At 41.0% G+C, this 19,095-nt stretch overlaps 2 protein-coding genes across 2 annotated transcripts in view; one reads left to right on the top strand and one right to left on the bottom strand.

Moving 5' to 3' along the window:
- LOC100348297 (uncharacterized) overlaps positions 1 to 4,019 on the bottom strand; it is a 50,318-nt gene extending 46,299 nt beyond the window's left edge. The window contains 1 exon segment of the mRNA XM_089301829.1: positions 3,667 to 4,019. The gene's annotated coding sequence lies outside the window, so the exon portion shown is untranslated.
- LOC100344946 (uncharacterized) overlaps positions 1 to 19,095 on the top strand; it is a 147,342-nt gene that overhangs the window by 11,793 nt on the left and 116,454 nt on the right. The gene's annotated exons all lie outside the window — the stretch shown is intronic.

Below are 19,095 nucleotides of genomic sequence, written 5' to 3' on the forward strand. Positions count from 1 at the left end.
CTACTAATTCAACTGGGAAAGCAGAGGATGATGGCCCAAGTGTTTGGGCCCCTGAAATCAAGTGTGAGAACCAGAAGAAGCTCCTAGCTCCTGGGTTCACCTGGCCCAGCCCAAGTCATTGTGGCCATTTGAGGAGTGAACCAATGGATGGAGAACCTCTCTTTCAATCTCTCTGTAAATCTGCCTTTCAAGTAAATAAAATGAATCTAAAAGAAAATACACTGTATACAATGTAGTATTTTGTTTATTCCCTCATACAAGGAAAGCTCAGATAAACTGTAGATGAATCCTCCTGGCTTGATGCAATTCAGAAGGAGGATTGCTACTGCCACCCTGTGGTAGACATCAATGAAAGTTATTAATGGGAAGATGAATGGGCCGGCGCCATGGCTCACTAGGCTAATCCTCTGCCTGTGGTGCCGGTACTCCAGGTTCTAGTCCCAGTTCAGGTGCCAGTCCTGTCCCAGTTGCTCCTCTTCCAGTCCAGATCTCTGCTGTGGCCCAGGAAGGCAATGGAGGATGGCCCAAGTGCTTGGGCCCTGCACCCACATGGGAGACCAGGAGGAAGCACCTGGCTCCTGGCTTTGGATCAGTGCAGCATGCCGGCCGTAGCGGCCATTTGGGGGGTGAACCAATGGAAGGAAGACCTTTCTGTCTGTCTCTCTCTCTCTCACTGTCTAACTCTGCCTGTTAGAAAAAAAAAATGGGAAAATGAATGGACATCATCAGAATGCTTCCTCATATGGCACCTTTCCTTAAAGACATCACTGCTACATTACCAGATTATGTGTCTTGTGTGAAACATATCTCTCCTAAAAATGTTAAAGAACTTGCCAGAAACTTATTGCAGAGCAGGGAATGATGTGCCAAGGACAGTGAGTTAGCCTGAGTAGTCCAGGAATCCTGTTCTTGGCTGTTTTCAAGTTCGTATTAATGTATGCACAACATAGTTGCTGAGAAAGTGTCTTACAGTTGTTTCCTGGGTGTGAAGCAGCTCTTTTCAGCAGAAACACATAACTGCTTGTCCACTCGCAAGCACTGTGATAGGGAGTACATGCGAGAAAAGCTCAAAAACGCACTGGGTTTCAGAGGAAGATGTTACCCCAACAACCTCTATCCAGGATTCCCTTTCTAGTCTTACTTCCTAGATAACCTTACTATGCTAAATGAGTTTCACAGATTAGTAATCTGGTGACAACAGGACTCTAACAGAATCTATGAATCACTCAGTTAATCAAGTGATAACTTCATTATACTGAAAGTTAGTCTATAGCAATAGTTTTTAGGGCCACGTCTCTCTTTTTTTAAAAAATGTTTTATTTATTTATTTATTTGAGAGGTAGAAATACAGGTAACAAGACAGACAGAAAGGTCTTCCTTCTGCTGGTTCACTCCCCAGTTGGCCAAAATGGCCAGAACTGCACTGATCTAAAGCCAGGAGCTTCTTCTGGGTCTCCCACATGGAGACCTCCCACATGCCTTCCCAGGCCATAGCAGAGATGGGTCAGAGGAGGAGCAGCTGGGACTCAAATGGGTGCCCATATGGGATGCTGGCACCACAGGCAGAGGATTAACATACTGAGTCACAGTGCCAGTCCAAAGCCACATCTTTTACTCTACTGTGTATAGTAAAAGTATAGTATACTATCTCTCTTGGGGGAGGGGAGCATATTTTCTCTTTTCTTCCTTACCCCTCTTCACATGAACACCTTGTATAAAGGCTTCCATAGGCCACAGTCATTATGAAAATCTGTCACTAAAATCCTCCCATGTTGAAAATGGCATGGGGTTAAACACAGAACTCAGAATAAGAAATTTGAAGCTGGTGTTGTAGCTGAGCAGGTAAAACCATAAGGGTGCTGGTTTGAGACCTGGCTGCTCCACTTTCTGATCCAGCTCTCTGCTATGGCCTGGGAAAACAGTGGAAGATGGCCCAAGTGCTTGGTCCCCTGCATCTGTGTGGGAGACTTGGAAGAAGTTCCTAGCTCCTGACTTCCATGCAGTTCTGGCCACTGTGACCATCTGGGGAGTGAACCAGCAGATGGGAGACCTCTCTCTCTCTCTGTGCCTTTGCCTCTGTAACTCTGCCTTTCAAATAAATAAATAAAAAAATTAAAAAGTAACTGACCCTCTTAATTAAAACCATATGGATTATAAGATAATCAGCTTGATGGAGCATTGAGTGACTGTAAAGAACTAGAAGAGAAAAATTGATACTTTTCTGTATTTATGTTTTTGTAGCTCTCTACTATGAGAATCCAGATTGAAGTAGCTCATTAACTCACATGGTAGACTTGCATTAATTTCAGTTCACTTCTCACTTTGCAAAGGGATTAGCAGCAGGTAATAAAAGTTCACATCCCCAGATTACTGATGCCATAAACAGGAGTGTCAATTGGTAAAGTCAACAACAGGAGTCACTGTGCACTTACTCCTCATGTAGGATCTCTGTCCTTAATGTGCTGTACACTGAGGCTTAATGCTATAACGAGTACTCAAACAGTATATTTCACTTTGTGTTTCTATGGGGGTGCAAACTGTTGAAATCTTTACTTAATGTACACTAAACTGATCTTCTGTTAAAAAAAAAAAAAAAAAAGAAAAGAAACTATCAATTCCCAACTTGACTCTCACTGGGATTAAACATGACAATAGGTCTGATCTGATTTCATCATCATTTAAAAAAAAAAAATCATCTATTATTTTTCACTTTATGTTTCTGTGTGGGAACAAACTGTTAAAATCCTTACTTAAGGTATACTAAGCTGATCTTCTGTATACTAAGATAATCGAAAATGAATCTTGATGTGAATGGAAGGGGAGAGGGAGTGGGAAAGGGGAGGGTGGTGGGTGGGAGGGACGGTATGGGGGGGAAAGCCATTGTAACCCATGAGACGTACTTTGGAAATTTATATTCATTAAATAAAAGATAAAAAAAAAAATAAAAAAAAAATAAAAAAAAGTTCACATCCCTAATAACATGAGAAGAAAGAAGGGTTGAGGACAGAAATCGAAAAGTAGGAAAATAAATCAGCTATGTTTCCATGGCCTCAAGCTCCAGATTGAAAAAGTCTGTTAATTAAACACGGAGGAGCGATCAATCCACAAAGCTACTGCACAAGCTTCACGTGCTGCTGGGAAAGTCAGCCAAACACATAGTGCCCCAACTGTCAAATGTGTCCACAGGGTCCAGCATGGGGACCAGGAGCCAGATCCTACACTGATCTTCCATCTCCACCTCTCCACTGCCTCGGGCTCTGGCTGAGGGACACCGAGCCTCGCCCAGCTGGAACTACCAGCGGATATAGCCGGAGGCCCAGCCAGAAGGCATTCTCTGACCCACCCAAAGTGGGAACTGGGCTTATTTAAATCTAGGGAATGGGACTCCTTCCTTCAGCGTGCTCTCAACTGCCCTGCTTGTGCCGTTCCTCGTCCAGTGTACTTTAAGGAGAATTTGAGCGAGGCAGCCCGTGGGACTGGCCGAGTGTCGGGAGACTGGGAAGCGGCGGTGGGAGACACAACACCTGGGCTCCAGCCTTTACGCTGCCGGAGAAGCTCCCAGGATCACTGAGAAGCAAGTGATCAATGTCTGGGAGCCACCACCCACCATCGCACTCACCCCTCTTGCACACATGCATAGATGCCCCTCCTGTTCTCCATACTTGCCGTGGAAAATCTCGGGAGCACGTCCCCTTTCTTCAGGACACCTGGAGAGCAAAGCGGGGAGTGTGGGACAGGAGAAGTCGCTGGAACTTGGGGCCCACGGTGGCAGATGCAGAGGCACAGAAGCAGCGGGCGGCAGGTCTGGGGTGTGTGCTCCCCAACTGCCTGCAATTGCACTTGCAGAGCAAGACTCCCCAGGGAATGTGGGAGAAGGAGCAGCACGGCCTCTCGGGGACCTCTCTGATCAGTAAATGAACTTCCTCTGTTCCCAGCCCTGAGCCACAGGGAAAGGCACGCATGCGCACGTTCTCCCACAAGCACACGCACAGGTGTTCAGAGCGGGAAGACGTTAAGCACCGGGTGACTCTGGGAAATGGAGTCCAGGCCAGGGCATTCCTGGATAGACCTTACTGACCACTCCTAGGGCTTCACTGTGCAGTGGGTGGAGACAGGCTGGGAACCAGAGGTCGTTTGCTTTTGTTTACATCCCTCCTTCCCTTCCTTCCCACCCCAAATCTCAAGGGTCAGGTTCTGTTCTTCCTTTCTTGAACAAAATCTTAAGAAGTGACAGCCACTGCTGCTGAGTCCCAATCACGGTTCCCTCACACACGCTGTTTCCCTCAGGAAAATCCCCTGCTACTTTATTCCTGGACAGCTTCTCTCAAGTAATGAATGACAACGATTTCAATGTAACTCAGCACAGGTGTACATGGCATAGTTTAACATCTACATTTGAGAATACAATTTTTATTTGTGTCTTGTTGATGTTTATTTTTCTTTTCAAATTATCTTAAACCACCCTCTAATTCACCAAGTACAAAAAAAAAAAAAAAAAGGAGAACTGCATACTGGACTAACGTTGCCAAGTATCTCCTAGGGGGCCAGATTAGTAGAGTAAATGCCTTACTTTGTAACATTTATACCTTAGATTAATTCTGGAGGCAGTATATCAATTTACAAAGAGAAAGCTTAGGTGGAGTTTAGAATTGAATTTGCTCATGGAAATATGGTCAAAAAGTCTATGTTAAAGGCCAACCAAAGTGAAATATAGGCATTTGGATCTGGCTGAAGAATCCATAAGAGTATTTTAGGCATGTAAAGCCAACACTCTGGCAAAAAAAAAAAAAAAAAAAAAAACCCTAAATGAAAGATCTCTTCAAGTGAGATCCCAGTGGAAAGAATGGGTCATCAAAGAAGTAGCTCCCTTTCTCTGAAGGGAGGAGAGAACTTCCACTTTGACTACGACCTTGTCTAAATATGATCAGAGTTGCTGAACTCAAAATGCTTCCATAGCCTTGACAACTCATGAATAGATCCTAGGGTGATTACTGATGCCATAAACAAGAGTGTCAATTTGTTAAGGCAATAACAGGAGTCACTGTGTAGTTACTGCTCATGTAGGATCTCTGTCCTTAATGTGTTGTCCAATGTGAATTAATGCTATAACTAGTACTCAAACAGTATTTTTCACTTTGTGTTTCTGTGTGGGTGCAAACTGTTGAAATCTTTACTTTATATATGCTAAATTGATCTTCTGTATATAAAGATAATTGACAATGAATCTTGATGTGAATTGAAGGGGAGAGGGAGCGGGAGAGGGGAGGGTTGCAGTTGGGAGGGAAGTTATGGGGGGAAAGCCATTGTAATCCATAAACCGTACTTTGGAAATTTATATTTATTAAATAAAAGTTAAAAAAAAGAGAAATATTTCAGGAGCAGCACTCTAGCATAGTGAGCTAAGCCTCCGCCTTCAGCATGGACATTCTATATGGGTGCTGGTTCAAGTCCCTGCTGCTCCAGTTCCAATCCAGCTTTCTGCTCTAGCCTGGGAAAGCAGTAGAAGATGCCCAAATGCCTGGGACCCTGCATCCACATTGGAGTCCCAGAACTTCCTGGCTTCTGGCTTTGGATCAGCTTAACTATGGCCATTGCAGCCATTTGGGGAGTGAACCAGTGGATGGAAGACTTCTTTCTCTGTGCCTCTCATGTAACTCTGCCTTTCAAATAAAAAAAATAAATTTTTAAAAAAGGAAATACTTCTTTTATCTTGGGGCTCAGTTTCTAAAACCCCAGATTTCTCATCTTTAAAATGAAAAATGAGGGAGAGGAAGAGTATCTCCAATGCTAATCTTCACTGTAGAGAAATACATAGGATTATAACTTATCTAAAAAAGAAAGGAGATTCAAAGTTGCTATTGCTGTATGGTTATTTTTCTCATATTTAATATCAAGATAGCATATAAATATTATGCATTCTTAGGTATATGTGTGGTGTTTGATTTTTAAGATTTTAAGTAGAAATGTAAATGGAAGCAGGATGACATGGAGTTCTGTTTGTGATTACTTTTGTCAGTTATAATTCATGGGATTAAAATTACTGGATTAGGAATGCTTAAATGTATCCATTCATTTCACACTAATGTTTACTATATCAGGCAATATTATTTGTGTAGACTGCTTTTTCTTGCCAGATTGAAAATTCAGGAGGGCAAGAAACATGTTTCCTTTGAGATTAAAACTCAGCATCTTGATAGAGTCATTCTTTTAGTTGAATGAATAAATGAGGATATCAAAATTAAACAAATATAATTTCTGATCCCCAAGAACTACCTAGTTGAAGAGATAATGAAATAGATATCTATTTGATAGCTGCCACAATTAGATGAATGTATAATTTGTTGCTCAGAGACAAATTTGATAATAAAAGAGACATATTAATAACACAGGGTTGAAATGTATAAACAGAAATCATCCAAGGCCAAGTAGGTTAAATGTTCACCCTAGCTTTCTAAGGCATCCCATTCACTATTTAGTAAGCATTTACTGAGCATTCTTTTGTGTGGTGTGTTGAAAGAACTACCAGCCACATGATTTTCCTAGATATTGGAGGAAGAGTACTTGAGCAATCAGAAAAAGTTGGGATGAACTAAGGGGCTTTTGACACAAAGGTAAGAAAAACAAAACGCAGAGAGGTCAATTAAAAAGTATATCAGAGAGAGTGGCAAGATGGCGGAATAGGAAGGAAGCACACTGATAGTCTGGGGAGAAACAGTTTAATAAAAGTGGAGATACTGCAGGTTCAAGGAAGAGTAGGGGAAGAAACAGCAGAGGAAACTCTTTTGGAACTAGTGATTCACAGTGGACCTGCATGGAGAGCGTGGGAGCCCACAGTTTGGGACACCAGCAGCAGACTCAACACACCAGCGCTGGAACGCGAGGTGAGCCGAACCTCAATAGCCCGTGACACTGGCAGGCAGGCGGAAAGAGGAGACTAGAGGGAATGACCCCAGGGGGAAAAGTTCACCAGGCTAACTAGAAGAGAGAGAGAGAAAAAAAAAGTGACCAATACGGACACGGGTTTCTCTTGGCGCACCTCTCAAAGGCGAGCAAGACAAAGAGCAGGTGCCATCTTGGACATACGTCATAAGCAGAGCAACCTCAGGTCTGCACCGGCCCTGAGCCTAGCAGAAAAACCTGACTCTGGGGGGGGGGGGGGTAAATTAACAGGAGATTAGGACCTAGTGAATTTGTGGTGCTACTGAACTGAGACTGTGAAAAAAGAGATGGTGGAGGAGAGAACGCACAGAATTCATGTGAGTACTCTCCAGAGATGCTACAATTCTGTAACCTTGGCAACCCAATGGGAGACTGCAGGAGAATTAGAGACCACACTGAGAGCAGGACAGATTCCCTGTGTGGTCCTTGGGAAAGAGCTTCCAATCTCTGGCACCTGTGGGTATATCATATGCCTGCTAACTACCTCCAACTTTGCTCAGCTGTGCAGAATTACTTCCCTTTTGAATCAAAGAAAGAAAGAAAGAAAGAGAGAGAGAGAGAGAGATCTACCATGCCTAACCTGGGAGTGTCACCTTTAGCACACCATTAACCCTGAGAAACCAAACAGAGCTCTCAGGCCACACCCATCTCAAGCCCTAAGGCTCCATCAAAAACAGTCCACTTAATCTAGAGTCATAGTATAACAAGAAAAAAACACCACAGTGAAGAAACCAAAGAATATCTCCAATATGCCCAAAAACAAATGCAAAAACCAAGGTAATAAGAACAAGGAAGACACTATGATACCCCCAAATGAAAAAGACACCCCAATTCAAGATTATGAAGATGATGAGATAGAATAAATGCAAGAAGCAGATCTCAAAAAATTGATAAGAACATTAAGAAGTTCTCAAAAACAAATTCTTGAACTACAGAAATCCTTAATGGACAAGATAGAAAATCTCTCTTGTGAAAATGAAATATTAAGGAGGAATCAAAATGAAATGAAACAACTAGTAGAACATGAAACTGTGATAGTGATGAGAAATCATAATGAAATGAAGAATTCAATAGATCAAATGACAAACACATTAGAGAGTCTTACAAACAGAATGGGTGAAGCAGAAGAGAGAATATTGGACTTAGAAGACAGAGAACAGGAAAGGATACAGTCAGACCAAGGAAAAGAAGAGGAAATTAGAAATCTAAAACATATTGTGGGGAATCTTCAGGATACTATTAAAAAGTGCAACATTCGGGTTCTAGGAGTTCCTGAAGGCATGGAGAGAGAGAAAGGATTAGAATGCCTTTTTTACTGAGATAATAGCAGAAAATTTCCCAGGTTTGGAGAAGGACAGAGACATCCTAGTACAGGAAGCTCATAGAACCCCTAGTAAACATGATCCTCACCATGACATGTTATAATTAAACTCACCACAGTGAAGCAGAAAGAAAAGGTCCTAAAATGTGCAAGAGAGAAACGTCAGATTACTCTCAGAGGATCTCCAATCAGACTCACAGTTAACTTCTCATCAGAAACCCTACAAGCTAGGAGGGAATGGCGAGATATAGCTCAGGTAATAAGAGAGAAAAACGGCCAGCCCAGAATATTATATCCTGCAAAGCTCTCATTTGTGAATGAAGGTGAAATAAAGACCTTTCATAACAAACAGAAATTGAAAGAATTTGTTGGCACTCGTCCGGCCCTGCAAAAGATGCTTAAAGATATGTTGCACACAGAAACACAGAAACATGGTCATCAATATGAAAGAAGGTAAAGGAAGGAAACCTCATAGCAAAAGATCACAGGGAATTCAAAGCATATATTAGAACATATCTTTGGCAAATGGCAGGGCAAAGTTACCACTTATTAGTCACATTGATCGTTAATGGCCTGAACTGTCCAGTTAAAAGACACCGTTTGGCTGATTGGGTTAAGGAACAAAACCCATCTATTTGCTGCCTACAAGAAACACATCTTTCCAACGAAGATGCATATAGAATGGAAGTGAAAGGCTGGAAAAATATATACCATGCCAACAGAAATGAAAAAAGAGTGGGCGTAGCCATCTTAATATCAGACAACATAATCTTTAACACAAAAACTGTTAAGAGAGACAAAGAGGGACACTATATAATGATTAAGGGATCAATTTAACAGGAATATATAACAATTATCAATGTATATGCACCTAACTACAGGGCAACGGTTTATTTAAAAGATTTGTTAACGGACTTAAAGGGAGACTTAGACCCCAATACAATAGTACTGGGGGACTTCAATACTCCAATCTCTGAAATAGACAGATCAACAGGACAGAAGATCAACAAGGATACAGTAAATTTAAATGACACTATAGCCCAAATGGATCTAACAGATATATACAGAACTTTTCATCCTACACATAAAGTGTTTACATTCTTCTTAGCAGTACAGGGAACCTTCTCTAGGATTGACCACATACTAGGCCATAAAGCAAGTCTCAGCAAATTCAAAAGAATTAGAATCATACCATGCAGCTTCTCAGACCATAAAGGAATGAAGTTGGAAATTAGCAACTCAGGAATCCCTAGAGCATACGCGAACACATGGAGATTGAACAACATGCTCCTGAGTGAACAATGGGTCATAGAAGAAATTAAAAGAGAAATCAAAAATTTTCTGGAAGTAAATGAGGGTAACAGCACAACATACCAAAACTTATGGGACGCAGCAAAAGCAGTGTTAAGAGGAAAGTTTATATCAATAGGTGCCTACATCAAGAAATTGGAAAGGCACCAAATAGATGAGCTTTCTATTCACCTCAAGGATCTAGAAAACCTACAGCAAACCAGACCCAAATCTAGTAGGAGAAGAGAAATAATTAAAATCAGAGAAGAAATCAACAGGATTGAATAAAAAAATACAAAAAATCAGCCAAACGAAGAGCTGGTTTTTTGAAAAAATAAACAAAATTGACACCCCATTGGCCCAACTAACTAAAAAAAGAAAAGACACAAATCTATAAAATCGGAGATGAAAAAGGAAACGTAAAACAGACACCACAGAAATAAAAAGAATCATCAGAAATTACTACAAGGACTTGTATGTCAGCAAATGGGAAAACCTATCAGAAATGGATAGATTCCTGGACACATGCAACCTACCTATATTGAACCAGGAAGACAAAGAAAACCTAAACAGACCCATAACTGAGACAGGAATTGAAACAGTAGTAAACGCCCTCCCAACAAGGAAAAGCCCAGGACCAGATGGATTCACTGCTGAATTCTACCAGACATTTAAAGAAGAACTAACTCCAATTCTTCTCAAACTATTCAGAACAATTGAAGAAGAGGGAATCCTCCCAAATTCTCTCTATGAAGCCATCATCACCTTAATTCCTAATCCGGAAAAAGATGCAGCATTGAAAGAGAATTACAGAGCAATATCCCTGATGAACATAGACGCAAAAATCCTCAATAAAATTCTGGCCAATAGAATGCAACAACACATCAGAAAGATCATCCACCCAGACCAAGTTGGATTTATCCCTCACATGCAGGGATAAATGCATGTAGACACATGCAGGTAGATTTCTGAATGTGAGCCATTCTAACTGGGGTGAGGTGGAACCTCATTGTGGTTTTGATTTGCATTTCCCTGATTACTAGTGATCTTGAACATTTTTTCATGTGTCTGTTGGTCGTTTGGATTTCCTCTTTTGAAAAATGTCTATTGAGGTCCTTGGCCAATCTCTTAAGTGGGTTGTTTGTTTTGATGTTGTGGAGTTTCTTGATTTCTTTGTAGATTCTGGTTATCAACCTTTTATCTGTTGCATAGTTTGCAAATATATTTTCCCATTCTGTTGGTTGCCTCTTCACTTTCCTGACTGTTTCTTTTGCAGTACAGAAACTTCTCAATGTGATGCAATCCCTAATGTTAATTTTGGCTTTGACTGCCTGTGCTTCTGGGGTGTTTTCCAAGAAGTCATTGCCGGTACCTATATCTTGCAGGGTTTTTCCAATGCTCTCTAATAATTTGATGGTGTCAGGTCATAGATTTAAGTCTTTAATCCGGGTTGAGTGGATTTTTGTGTAAGGTGTAAGGTAGGGGTCTTGCTTCATGATTCTGCACGTGGAAATCCAATTTTCCCAGCACCATTTATTCAATAGACTGTCCTTGCTCCAGGAATTGCTTTTGGATCCTTGATCAAATATGAGTTGGCTGTAGATGTTTGGATTGATTTCTGGTGTTTCTATTCTGTTCCATTGGTCTATCCATCTGTTTCTGTACCAGTACCATGCTGTTTTGATTACAACTGCCCTGTAGTATGTCCTGAAATCTGGTATTGTGATGCCTCCAGCTTTGTTTTTGTTGTACAAGATTGCTTTAGCGACCGAGCCGCGGGACTGAGCCGCGGAAGCCGAGCCGCGGGACTGAGCTGCGCAAGCTGCAGGGTCTGCGCGCAAGTGCTCGAAGGGGAGTGCAACAGCGGGGAGACTTGGGACGTCCAGGGCTCCGAGTCCACACATCGGCGCTGGAAGGGGAGCAGACCTGCGTGGAGAGCGTGGGAGCCCACAGTTCGGGACACCAGCGGCAGACTCAACACACCTGCGCTGGAACGCGAGGTGAGCCGAACCTCAATAACCCGAGACACCGGCAGGCAAGCGGAGAGAGGAGACTAGAGGGAACGACCCCCGGGGCGGGGGGGACTTCACCAAGCTAACTGGAAGAGAGAGAGAGGGAAAAAAAAAAAAGGTGACTGGTACGGACATGGGTTTCTCTCTCTCCGCTCACCTCTCAAGGGCGAGCAAGACAAAGAGCAGGCGCCATCTTGGACATACGTCATAAGCAGAGCGACCTCAGGTCTGCACCGGCCCTGAGCCTAGCAGAAAAACCTGACTCTGGGTGGGGCGAATTAACAGGAGATTAGGACCTAGTAAATTTATGGTGCTACTGAACTGAGACTGTGAAAAAAGAGACGGTGGGGGAGAGAACGCACGGAATTCACGTGAGCACTCTCCAGAGACGCTACAATTCTGTAACTTTGGCAACCCAGTGGGAGACTGAAGGAGAATTTGAGCCCACTCTAAGGGCCGAACAGATTCCCTCTGTGGTCCTTGGGAAAGAGCTTCTGATCTCTGGCTCCTGTGGGTATATCATTTGCCTGCTAACTACCTCCAACTTCGTTCAGCTGTGCAGAATAACTTCCCTTTTGAATCAAAAAAGAGAGAGAGAGAGAGAGAGAGAGAGAGAGAGAGAGGTTTACCACGCCTAACCTGGGAGTGTCACCTTTGGCAGACCAAACACAGCTCTCAGGCCACACCCATCTCAAGCCCTAAGGCTCCATCAAAAACAGATAGTCCACTTAATCTAGAGTCATAGTATAACAAGAAAAAGCACCACAGTGAAGAAACCAAATATCTCCAATATGCCAAATAACAAACGCAAAAACCAAGGTAATAAAAACAAGGAAGTCACCATGAAGCCCTCAAATGAAAAAGACACCCCAATTCAAGATTATGAGGATGATGACATAGAAGAAATGCAAGAAGCAGATCTCAAAAAATTGATAAGAACATTAAGAAGCTCTCAAAAACAAATTCTTGAACTACAAAAATCCTTAATGGACAAGGTAGAAAATCTCTCTCGTGAAAATGAAATATTAAGGAGGAATCAAAATGAAACGAAACAACTAGTACAACAGGAAACTGGGATAGTGACTGAAGTGAAGAATTCAATAGATCAAATGAAAAACACAATAGAGAGCCTTACAAACAGAATGGGAGAAGCAGAAGAGAGAATATCGGACTTAGAAGACAGAGAACAGGAAAGGATACAGTCAGACCAAAGAAAAGACGAGGAAATTAGGAAACTAAAACATATTGTCGGGAATCTTCAGGATACTATTAAAAAACCCAACATTCGGGTTCTAGGAGTTCCAGAAGGCATGGAGAGGGAGAAAGGATTAGAAGGCCTTTTTAGTGAGATATTAGCAGAAAATTTCCCTGGTTTGGAGAAGGACAGAGAAATCCTAGTACAGGAAGCTCACAGAACCCCTAATAAACACGACCAAAAGAGACCCTCACCACGACACGTTGTAATTAAACTCTCCACAGTGAAACATAAAGAAAAGATCCTAAAATGTGCAAGAGAGAAACGTCAGATTACTCTCAGAGGATCTCCAATCAGACTCACAGCTGACTTCTCATCAGAAACTCTACAAGCTAGGAGGGAATGGCGAGATATAGCCCAGGTACTAAGAGAGAACAACTGCCAGCCCAGAATATTATATCCTGCAAAGCTATCATTTGTGAATGAAGGTGAAATAAAGACTTTTCATAACAAACAGAAATTGAAAGAATTTGTTGGCACTCGTCCAGCCCTGCAAAAGATGCTTAAAGATGTGTTACACACAGAAACACAGAAACACGGTCATCAATATGAAAGAAGGTAAAGGAAGGAAACCAAGGAAGGAAAGCTCACAGCAAAAGATCACAGGGAATTCAAAGCATATATTAGAACTTATCTTTGGCAAATGGCAGGGCAAAGTTACCACTTATCATTAGTCACATTGAACGTGAATGGCCTGAACTGTCCAGTTAAAAGACACCGTTTGGCTGATTGGGTTAAAAAACAAAACCCATCTATTTGCTGCTTACAAGAAACACATCTTTCCAACAAAGATCCATACAGACTGAAAGTGAAAGGCTGGAAAAAGATATACCATGCCAACAGAAATGAAAAAAGAGCAGGTGTAGCCATCTTAATATCAGACACCATAAACTTTACCACAAAAACCGTTAAGAGAGACAAAGAGGGACACTGCATAATGATTAAGGGATCAATTCAACAGGAAGATATAACAATTATCAATGTATATGCACCTAACTACAGGGCACCGGTTTATCTAAAAGATTTGTTAACGGACTTAAAGGGAGACTTAGACCCCAATACAATAGTACTGGGGGACTTCAATACTCCACTCTCAGAAATAGACAGATCATCCGGTCAGAAGATCAACAAGGATACAGTAGATTTAAACGACACTATAGCCCAAATGGATCTAACATATATATACAGAACTTTCAATCCTACAGCTAAAGATTATACATTCTTCTCAGCAGTACATGGAACCTTCTCTAGGATTGACCACATACTAGGCCATAAAGCAAGTCTCAGCAAATTCAAAAGAATTAGAATCATACCATGCAGCTTCTCAGACCATAAAGGAATGAAGTTGGAAATTAGCAACTCAGGAATCCCTAGAGCATACGCAAACACATGGAGATTGAACAACATGCTCCTGAATGAACAATGGGTCATAGAAGAAATCAAAAGAGAAATCAAAAACTTTCTGGAAGTAAATGAGGATAACAGCACAACATACCAAAACTTATGGGACGCAGCAAAAGCAGTGTTAAGAGGAAAGTTTAGATCAATAGGTGCCTACATCAAGAAATTGGAAAGGCACCAAATAGATGAGCTTTCTATTCACCTCAAGGATCTAGAAAACCTACAGCAAACCAGACCCAAATCTAGTAGGAGAAGAGAAATAATTAAAATCAGAGAAGAAATCAACAGGATTGAATCAAGAAAAACATTCCAAAAAATCAGCCAAACGAGGAGCTGGTTTTTTGAAAAAATAAACAAAATTGACACCCCATTGGCCCAACTAACTAAAAAAAGAAGAGAAAAGACCCAAATCAATAAAATCAGAGATGAAAAAGGACACGTAACAACAGACACCACAGAAATAAAAAGAACCATCAGAAATTACTACAAGGACTTGTATGCCAGCAAACAGGGAAACCTATCAGAAATGGATAGATTCCTGGACACATGCAACCTACCTAAATTGAACCAGGAAGACATCGAAAACCTAAACAGACCCATAACTGAGACAGAAATTGAAACAGTCATAAAGGCCCTCCCAACAAAGAAAAGCCCAGGACCAGATGGATTCACTGCTGAATTCTACCAGACATTTAAAGAAGAACTAACTCCAATTCTTCTCAAACTATTCAGAACAATTGAAGAAGAGGGAATCCTCCCAAATTCTTTCTATGAAGCCAGCATCACCTTAATTCCTAAGCCGGGAAAAGATGCAGCACTGAAAGAGAATTACAGACCAATATCCCTGATGAACATAGATGCAAAAATCCTCAATAAAATTCTCGCCAATAGAATGCAACAACACATCAGAAAGATCATCCACCCAGACCAAGTGGGATTTATCCCTGGTATGCAGGGATGGTTTAATGTGCGCAAGACAATCAATGTGATACACCACATTAACAGACTGCAGAAGAAAAACCATATGATTCTCTCAATAGATGCCGAGAAAGCATTTGATAAAATACAACACCCGTTCATGATGAAAACTCTAAGCAAACTGGGTTTGGAAGGAACATTCCTCAATACAATCAAAGCAATCTATGAAAAACCCACAGTCAACATCCTATTGAATGGGGAAAAGTTGGAAGCATTTCCACTGAGATCTGGGACCAGACAGGGATGTCCACTCTCACCACTGCTATTCAATATAGTTCTGGAGGTTCTAGCCAGAGCTATTAGGCAAGAAAAAGAAATTAAAGAGATCCTTGGCCCATCTCTTAAGTGGGTTGTTTGTTTTGTTTTTGTGGAGTTTCTTGATCTCTTTGTAGATTCTGGTTATTAACCCTTTATCTGTTGCATAGTTTGCAAATATTTTTTCCCATTCTGTCGGTTGTCTCTTCACTCTCCTGACTGTTTGTTTGACAGTACAGAAACTTCTCAATTTGCTGCAATCCCAATAGTTGATTTTGGCTTTGACTGCCTGTGCCTCCCGGGTCTTTTCCAGAAATTCTTTGCCTGTGCCAATATCTTGAAGGGTTTCTCTAATGTTCTCTAGTAACTTGATGGTGTCAGGTCGTAGATTTGGGTCTTTAATCCATGTTGAATGGATTTTTGTGTAAGGTGTAAGGTAGGGGTCTTGCTTCATGCTTCTGCACGTGGAAATCCAATTTTCCCAGCACCATTTATTGAATAGACTGTCCTTGCTCCAGGAATTAGTTTTAGATCCTTGATCAAATATAAGTTGGCTGTGGATGTTTGGGTTGATTTCTGGTGTTTCAATTCTGTTCCATTGGTCTTTCCATCTGTTTCTGTACCAGTACCATGCTGTTTTGATTACAACTGCCCTGTAGTATGTCCTGAAATCTGGTATTGTGATGCCTCCGGCTTTTTTTTTTTGTTGTTGTACAAGATTGCTTTAGCTATTCGAGGTCTCTTGTGCCTCCATATAAATTTCAGCACCATTTTTTCCAGATCTGAGAAGAAGGTCTTCGGTATCTTGATTGGTATTGCATTGAATCTATAAATTGCTTTTGGGAGAATGGACATTTTGATGATATTGATTCTTCCAATCCATGAGCATGGAAGATTTTTCCATTTTTTGGTATCCTCTTCTATTTCTTTCTTTAAGGTTTTGTAATTTTCATCGTAGAGATCTTGAACGTCCTTGGTTCAGTTTATTCCAAGGTATTTGATTGTTTTTGTAGTTATTGTGAATGGGATTGATCTTAGAAGTTCTTCCTCAGCCATTGCATTGCCTGTGTATACAAAGGCTGTTGATTTTTGTGCATTGATTTTATACCCTGCTACTTTGCCAAAATCTTCTATGAGTTCCAATAGTCTCTTAGCAGAGTTTTCGGGTCCCCTAAATAAAGAATCAAATCATCTGCCATCTCACTATTCCAAGTGATCAATTTTAGTTCACAATTGATCATAATGAAAGGACTAAGAGTCAAAGGGAGCACATAAACAAGTCTAGTACCTGCTAACACTAACCGATAGAATAAATAAAGGGGAGAGTGATCCAACATGGGAAGTGAGATACTCAGCAGACTCATAGAATGGCAGATGTCCTAAATAGCACTCCGGCCTCAGAATCAGCCCTAAAGGCATTCGGATCTGGCTGAAAAGCCCATGAGAGTATTTCAGGCATGGAAAGCCAAGACACTCTGGCAAAAGATCTCTGTGAGTGAGATCCCAGAGGAAAGAACAGGTCTTCAAAGAAGGAGGTACCTTTCTCTGAAGGGAGGAGAGAACCTCCACTTTGACTATGACCTTGTCTAAACAAGATAAGAGTCGGAGAACTCAAGGGGCTTCCATAGCCTTGGAAACTCATGACTGGTGCATAGGGAGATTACTGATGCCATAGACAGGAGTGTCAATTGGTAAAGTCAACAACAGGAGTCACTGTGCACTTACTCCTCATGTAGGATCTCTGTCCTTAATGTGCTGTGCATTGAGATTTAATGCTATAACGAGTGCTCAAACAGTATATTTCACTTTGTGTTTCTATGGGGGTGCAAACTGTTGAAATCTTTGCTTAATGTATACTAAACTGATCCTCTGTAAAAAAAAAAGAAGAAATTATCAATTCCCAACTTGACTCTCACTGGGATTAAACATGACAATAGGTCTGATCTGATTTCATCATCATTTAAAAAATCATCTATTATTTTTCACTTTATGTTTCTGTGTGGGAGCAAACTGTTGAAATCCTTACTTAATGTATACTAAGCTGATCTTCTGTATATTAGGAGAATTGAAAATGTATCTTGATGTGAATGGAAGGGGAGAGGGAGTGGGAGAGGGGAGGGTTGCGGGTGGGAGGGACGGTATGGGGGCGAAGCCATTGTAATCCATAAGTCGTACTTTGGAAATTTATATTCATGAAATAAAAGATAAAAAAATTCATATGGAGACACAGGAGACCTCAAATAGCTAAAGTAATATTTTACAAAAAAAAAAAAAAACAAAGCCAGAGGGCTTCACAATCAGAATACCAGATTTACCAGATTTCAGGGCATACTACATGGCAGTTGTAATCAAAACAGCATGGTACTGGTACAGAAACAGATGGAAAGACCAATGGAACAGAATTGAAACACCAGAAATCAATCCAAGCATCTACAGCCAATTTATAACTGATCAAGGATCCAAAATCAATCCCTGGAGTAAGGACAGTCTATTCACTAAATGGTGCTGGGAAAACTGGATTTCCACGTGCAGAATCATGAAGTAAGACCCCTACCTTACACCTTACACAAAAATCCACTCCACATGGATTAAAGTCCTAAATCTATGACCCAACATCATAAAATTATTAGAGAACATTGGAGAAACCCTGCAAGATATAGGTACCAAGAAGCAGAGCCTTCTTGGAAAAGACCCTGGAGGTGCAGGCAGTGAAAGCCAGAATTAGCATTTGGGATTGCATCAAATTGAGAAGTTTCTGTACTTCAAAAGAAACAATGTGCACTAACACATTGTTGGTTAAGCCACTATGGAATTTAGTCTGGAGATTCCTCAGAAACCTGAATATAACCTTACCATTCAACACAGCCATCTCACTCCTTGGAATTTACCCAAAGGAAATTAAATTGGCAAACAAAAAAGCTGTCTGCACATTAATGTTTATTGCAGCTCAATTCACAAGAGCTAAGACCTGGAACCAACCCAAATGCCCATCAACATTAGAATGGATAAAGAAATTATGAGACATGTACTCTGCAGAATACTATACAGCAGTCAAAAACAATGAAACCCAGTCATTTGCAACAAGATGGAGGAATCTGGAAAACATCATGCTGAGTGAAGTAAGCCAGTCTCAAAGGGACAAATATCATATGTTCTCCCTGATTGGTGACAACTAACAGAGCACCAAAAAGAAAACTGTTGAAGTGAAATGGACACTATGAGAAACAGTGACTTCATTAGCCCTTATCCTGAATGTTGATGAACAAGTTAATATTTTATCCCTTTTGTATTTTTTTCTGTTCTGCTTAATACTATTTATTGTACTCTGTAATTAACACACAATTATTCTAGGGTGTTTGGATTTAGCTGAAGAGTGATCCCTGTTGGATGTAAGAGTGGGAATAAGAGAGAGAGGAGATGTACAATTTGGGACATGCTTAATCAGACTTTCCCCAAATTGTGGAGTTAGAAACATGCCAGGGGATTCCAATTCAATCCCATCAAGGTGGCATGTACCAATGCCATCTCACTAGTCCAAGTGATCAATTTCACAATTGATCACACTGATATGTCTAACAGTCAAAGGGATCACATAAACAAGACTAGTCTGCTAATACTGATAGAATAAAAAAGGGAGAGAACGA

This window comes from Oryctolagus cuniculus, chromosome 8 (genome assembly GCF_051225735.1).
Source record: "Oryctolagus cuniculus isolate XC-2025 breed Fujian yellow rabbit chromosome 8, ASM5122573v1, whole genome shotgun sequence".
Taxonomy (NCBI): Eukaryota; Metazoa; Chordata; class Mammalia; order Lagomorpha; family Leporidae; genus Oryctolagus; species Oryctolagus cuniculus.